Source organism: Strigops habroptila, chromosome 8 (genome assembly GCF_004027225.2).
Source record: "Strigops habroptila isolate Jane chromosome 8, bStrHab1.2.pri, whole genome shotgun sequence".
NCBI lineage: Eukaryota > Metazoa > Chordata > Aves > Psittaciformes > Psittacidae > Strigops > Strigops habroptila.
In genome coordinates, this window is record NC_044284.2 from 34,125,459 (window position 1) to 34,132,871 (window position 7,413).

Consider the following 7,413-nt stretch of genomic DNA (forward strand, 5'->3'; position numbering starts at 1 on the left):
GCAGCTCAAGCCACCTCACTTTTTCCCAGGCTTTTCCCTTGAAGAATTTTCTTAATGCTTGGTAGGCTGCATGGTTTTGGAGACTTCTGAAATTACTCTTCTTAAAGCCCTGGCCATTGCACACTTCAGTCCTATACAGCTGAAGGAATTGATTGGGACTTCCACGAAGAGGGCAGATGAGAGTGATTGACAGCTCCCAGGATGACTGATAAGAAATAGATTGAGTGAAACATGGCTTTCAGTTTTCTGTCTCTCCCCTCCACCTCCCCCAGTGTCTCATTGGCTTTGGACTATGCGTGTGGGTATTTTGACACTTCCATATTAGCACAAACCTGAACCACATGCATATGCTTTTGCACCAGTTAAAGGAGACTTTTTAGAATGCCGAATCTACAGTACAACAATGCAGCATATGTTCTTTCAAAGACTGCGCACACCTCTTTGGCAGGAAGACTTATGATGTAGGCCTTCATCTTGCTTCATTTTTATGTGGTTCAGCCCTGGCACTTCTAGATTCCTTCTCTCTCCTCCAACCCCCACAAAGAAAAAAAAAAAATTAAAAAAAAAATTTGTTTAATATATTTTGCATTGGTTTTGCATTTCCATTTTTAGCACATGCAGATGTGCTCACTCTGATGGAACCTTTCATTTTACTAAATGGGGAGAAGGAATTTTGCACACACCAACCGAGCTGCAATTAGGATTGTGACAAGAAATAGATCCAAGGAAGGATCCTGTGTAGGCTAGGTCCGAGGTTCCTTGGCAACAAACAGAGAGAAAAAAAAAAACAAAAACAAACAAACAAACAAACAAAAAAACCCCTGAGGACATTTCCTTCATTGTATTCTCTTTTCTTCTTATTTAATCTCTCATTGGGCCTTTTCTTCCCCCGAGCCTCCTCCACTTCTCCCAGGTAAGCAGGTAGGTGTAACTGTAGGTATCTCCCAGAGCCACCTTTTAATGCCATGATACAGAACAGGACACTTCAAAGATGTGCTTGAAATATTCAATTACCAATTCTCCTCAGAGCAGTCAAACATTATTCTGCCTTTGTTTTTGATCTCAGCTAAACAAAAATCAAGGCTATGCCCACTAAAACTTTGGCATTAAACTGACTTCATTCTGCCTTTTCCACTGAGAGTTAAACCATAGAAAAGCATTTCAGTTTCCAAACTCAAGCATGCAAAACATTCACTTTCCTTAACCTGAAGAAGTGAATTCAACAGCAATTTATGAACATAGTCTGTGACATCTTTGCAGTGTTTTCATGAAGAACCGTGTAACCTTTGCTGATAGAGCCAGCTTGTAAAATTGCAGCAATTTCCCAAGGCACCAGTATGGCACACAGTCACTGGGCTGAACGCAGCTCATTGCCTTCAATTGATATAATTTACAGGTATCCAAAATGCCATGATCTTGGAAATGGAAATGTAGAGAGTGATCTGCTGAATTCTGCCAGGCAGTCACAAGGGCGAGTGTGGGCTTGGACCTCGAATCTAGACTTGCACAGTCAGTATCCTGGGAGGCCTGGAAGGACTTGATATTAGGGGATTTGCTCTGAGCCATCAGTGCTGCTCCTCATGCAGGCTGTGAAAATAATCTGTTATGAGTGGGCAGGAAAGGATCGCTTGAACTCCTAGAACTTTGAAAAGATTTTTAGGTGGGAGGTTTATTTTAAATGCCTCTGACCTGTTTTTTCTAAAGAAGCAGTCACCAGCTTTCCTAGAATGTTTGGACAGCGTAAGGACGGGAAGGTCTGAACAGCTTCTCTCTGCTGAGGAAACTGAAGAGCTGGCATTTCTTTACGCAAGTTTAACAGTGGGTGGTAAACATGGAAAAATGTCTTATCCCTCACATTGCAACATGATGCATCATGTATAGCTTGTCAGGTAACAATGTCTGGTTTATGTTTGCTGCCAGGTATTACTGTAGGAGGAACACCTGACCTGGGATTTTTTTTTTCCCAGGTAATTAGTGGGTGGAGTTATCTACATCAGTGCAAATATCTGGGATTAGCTGCAAAATCATTCAGCAAAATTGGGAGCATCACTTAGCAGAAACTCAAAATAGTAAATAGTTACTGCTGTGTGCAGTACCTGCTTCTGTGGCTTTTTTTAAGCTAATCATGTGAACTACTCCAAACTTGATCTGAACCACTTTGACTTCTCTAGAAATGAAAGTAGATCCTCACACAGGGAGTTAGAAAATAGAATTAACTCCATATCTTGTTATAAAGCAGGGTAATTTCTGAATTTAAAGCTTAGGATTTCTGTTCGTTGAGATAGTTGAGAGGGAGAGGAAACTGACAGGAGCACAGTCTTCACAGCCTATTTTCATGTTGGAACATTAATGGAATATCCCCTCACACTACTCATATATGCAGGTCTAGGAATAGTACAAAGAGATGTGCACCATTGAAATAATTTTGAAGACAAAATTCCCTTTAGCTGATATATGTTACTATATTTGTATACAGTTATATATAAACATATAACCAAGCACAGACTGGATCAGTTGAGATAAATTGATAATACTAAAATGAATATAAAATGAACATAAAATTAATAATAATACTAAAAAACCTTCACTCCTCTACAGCTGAGAGCACTCAGCATTTTGCAGACCTGGCCTCCTTAGAAGTCAATACAAGGCCAGATGATAAAAGTTCGGGTATGGCAGTGTGATAGTCTTTTTGACAATCTTTCTCTGCAATGAAATAAAATAATTCTGTTATTATATGGAGCAGAGGTAAAACTGATAGCATGCGCCCATGTCTATTTTTATCAGATATTCCTTCCCCAGAGGTACTGATAGCACTGTCTTCCCTGGAAACCCAGAAGGTTCTGCTGTGCTCATGTGGCAACATGCCAAAATTAATTCAGGGAGCAGAAATTGCCTTTCCCCTCTGAGAACCTCTTCATTCAACATTTGTAATGACCAAGTCTCCTCCCAAACTCTTCCTCAAACACCTGAATGTACTGAGCTCCTTAGATTTTCCCCCATAAGTCTAGTTCTCCATATTATTTGTGTGGTTCTGTCTGAACTCTTTCTACTGTTTCCAGATACACAAATGAACCTCCAAAGTAGATGTAGTTTTGCTGTCATGATCCTGGTGTAGCTCTCTGCTGAGGTAGGATCGCTTCCCCACCTCTAATTTGATAGCTCCCTTTTCATACACTAAGATGACACACTTGCCCTTTTAGCTGCAGCTTTGCATTGAGAGCTCATGTTGAAGCTGTTATCTCCACCGACTTTTTCAGTCTCACTCAGGGTCACTTTTTTCCAAGACAGAATCTTCCATTTTATAGCTGTAATCTGCCCTCCAGGTTCCCAGATGTATCACCTTGCATTTGGCTGTATTAAATGCAGCCAAACTGAATCACAATTATTTGACCGGGAGATTTGGCTCACTCTGTAATAGTAATGAATCTTAGTGATGTCTGCTGAAGCTTTATCAGCAGCAATTGTATATCATCACAGGGGTTGTTGGTAACAACCTTTAAATACTGCCAGACGATAGGGGAATACTTTCTAATTTTTTCCATGCATCTTTCTAAAGCTATCCTGTTAATTGGTATTTCTCCCTTAAAAAATTGCTCTCATCACAAAGACAGTTTCAGGATACTGAAAGGATATACTACTATATGATTCCTTTTAACAAAAGTTTTAACTCAGAATTTCACTTGTGATAGAAACGTTCAAGAGCCCTATGTGAACAAACAGTCTTCATGAGCCTGCCCCATAACCCTTCTACCCTCCCCTCCCATCCCCAAAAATACCTCCTAGACAGGTTTGCTAATTCCTAAGCTGTGTCAAAAATACGCTAATACATACCCTGGTATGATTTATGTCCTTGGCACTAATTATCTGTTATTAAAATACTGAACAAACTGTTCCATTATTTTTCTGGGATTGTTCTTCAGCTAGCTTCTGTGAAATGCCACATATAATTTAAAGTCTGGTTTCCTAAGGAAATTTTATTTAGTCAGATCTGGACATCACTTATTCCTCTCTAGTAACAAATCAAGCTATTAGCCAATTCGAACTGAATTTCCTGGCGAGACTAATGTTCCAGAGATGATAATTATTAGCGAGTTTTGTAAACAAGTTCCAATAAAAAGAGTGGAAGAAAGAGGCTCGATGTACTGCCCGTTGCTCAACCAAGGCTGCTGGATCCCAAAGACTTCATGTAAGAGAAGACCTTGGGAAAATTTGCTCCATAAGTTCAGTGTCATGGCACTGATGGAAGAATATCTCAGTGGGTCGGTTGTGTCTTCATTCCCACTTTTCTAATGTTAGACTAACTTTAACATAGCACTTCTCAGCTAGTTCCTTTAGAATATTTCAGTGTGCTGTGGCCACTCTTGTTGCAAAAATGCCAATTTTTGGTAGGTACCGTGTCCTGTCCTTATTTCTAGTCCAATACCAGCATCCTATTAGGAAGGTGACATCTTTTTCCTTTGCTTCACACACAGGACAGACATAGCTGCAGATAGTTCCTGCCTTTTCCTACATAGCTATTTATCACTTCTCTGTCTTGGGCTAGTAATGATCATATGTGTGACCTACAGTTTGTCTGTTCTTAATAAGCTTTTCTTAAAAGTCTTATATTAAATTCTTTAGACCACAGATATTTCAGGAATTCTGTTGGCTTCACTGAGTACATATTTTAGCTTACAGCTTTTATTTTACCTTCTCTTATTTCCATCTGCTGTGTACAAGCTTTATATCACTGATTATGCATCTACTTGCAGTATGTACAGCTGCAATATTGCCATTAATGAGGGCTCCAAGATAGCATCTTTATTGTAATAAACGGTTAACATGGCCCTAAAATGCTGCGGCTTGTTGTTCTACTTCAGTATGATGCAGCTGGAAGCTATGTCAATTGTCATTCTGAATATATTAATATACAAGAAAATGAGAAGTTATTAATACGAAGCAATAGATAGAGACTAAACCAGGCAAACAGGCCTAGAGCTGCAGGTGTCCTGGGCAGTAGTTTGTGCAAAGTAAAAGCTCATGAACGCTTGATGAAACAAGTGTAAGAGTTTTTTATTGTGATTTAGATGGAGATTGAGGATGCGAATTTTGTCTGGAATGCACAGTTGTCTCCACCACGGCACCCTATTAATTAAATTCTGCTTTGTTATGACCTTTCTGAAGATCCGTGTCTTTTACAAAAGCCACTAAAACTGCATAGCAGTCGAAACAATATCACAGGAAAATATTACCCCCATTTTGCAAAAAGAGGTTAAAGAAAAGTAGTAGTAGCCAAGCATCTTGACCTCCAGGCCCTTATCGTAATTGCCAGAAAACTTTTTTCTCTCCAAAATGTGCTCTTCTGAGTGTAGCACCCTGCTGCAGATGTGCCAGTGTCTGAAGGCCACATATTCAGTACTTATAATGTGTACTGCATTATTAAAATGCTGACCTGTGATCTTTGTTTGATATTAGGTAAAAAGCACAGAAATTGCAGGTGTATGTGTGATGTTTGTTGTATGTTTGTTGTCTTCTCTGCAGCCTGGTAGTGGTGAGAGACTATCAATAGTGTAAGTGAGCCACAAATTTGCAGTCCATGAATGCCAGCAGTACATGTTCCACAGAAATGTCGATTTTTGAGACACCAACTTTCCATGTCAACCTAACAACCACTGTCCACCTGGTTTGGAAACGAGAGCAAGAGAAACAGACAGGCTGATCTTTGGTGAAGATGACTCAGGAAGGGAAAGCAACCCTTCCATAGATTGCATTTGCCCTTGCTAGCCTTGTGAGTGGTGACTAACTTGAGGTTACACACAGATGTTAAAAGGATGAGATACAACACAAGAGGAAGCAGTGGCAGGATGAAAGGTTTACTGAGATCAAATGAGAGAAATGAGGACTCAGAGGGTCAGTCCTCCCTCTTATGCTTGCAAGGAATCACAGTTGACAAAGCAGGACCTGCTGAACAACACAAGGAAGAAGGGCCTGATTCTTCATTCTCTTACACCACTTTTGCATGCATGATACCCCCGGTGACTTCAGGGCACAAAGATAGGAGGAAAGGAGCAGCACGCCTTCTGAACGAACTGTGTAGGAGCACTTAACCCCTAGTGGGTGGGTCACAAACCTGTGATTACGTTAATGCTCCCCAAGGCCTAGAAACACTTCGGGAAGATTTCGAGAGTTCAGCATTTAACCATTTATTTAGCTGCAAAGAAAAGAAAGAAAAGGTTCTATCTTTGCAAACATTTCCCAATAAGATGGGAACACTCATGAGTGAGTTTTTGTTCGCTGCAAGCCCCATGGAGTCCCAAATGTTTTTTACTATTTGGTGAAAGCTAGGAAAAGCAGGAAAGTGGTAATGGACAAAAATATCCCAGGAAATATTTGGAAGCTGTGCAAAACTCCCGCAGTGATAAGGAATGTAACCAATCCTGCAAAATGACCATTCGCAAAGCTGCGTAGTGGTTATGTGTGACCAACGCGGGATTAAATCCATATCCTCCTGTAAATTCTTCTTTCTACAGACCCTGGTCTAAAATGATTATGTACAACTAGTGCCTGTCAGAAGTATATCCACAGTTTGAGGTTAAATGCTGTACTGAATTGAATGTGACTATTCTGCTCTGCACTCTATATACATATTAGCCACAGAGCTGGCCCGTTAGCAGAATTTCAACCATTACAGCAGTAAGGAAAGATGAATGTGTAAATATATGTAATGTTACCACCAAGTAACTTCACTATTAGCTGGATTTTTTTTCCTGGCCCGATAATATCTATATCCTTTCTGCCTACTAAATATGGAAAAATAAATTCATTATTTGCTTACACTGTGCAGTGCAGCATGGTACAGACACTTCAGAGGTGATGCTAATGAAAACCAGAAGCACAAATCAGCATAGTCATGCAACTGGACTGATTAGCCTTCCCAAGAGCCTGAGTTCATTCACACAATGTAATGCTGCACTGACACAGTCATATTGTTTCTGGGCTATGAACACGGTGTGTCTGCATGCTGACAAGAAATGGCTGTTGATGGCACTCAGAGAAAACTGGAGGATGTCTAAGAAAGCATGGGTTTGCACTGTGTGGGCAGACCCTTTGTAACAGTTTCTGTAGGGTCTTGCTCCCATCAGTCATGACAGTTGAAGACCTCAGTGGTCATGAAAACTCCTTGTGTTCAGTGAGAAAGGAAGAGGAAGAATCTTACAAGAAAAATATGATCTTTCAGCAAATCCCTTTTTTTGCAAATAATGATAAAAAAGATTTTGTTTCGTGAAAATATATGGTGTATCAAGCCAGGTCATTCACTATGACTTCAAACAGATCTCTTCTGCTAAAGAGTTTTTTGGGTTTGGGTTTTGTTTTGGTTTATTTGGGTTTGTTTTTTTTTATCAAAGTTATTTTAATTTGAAGTGAAATGCT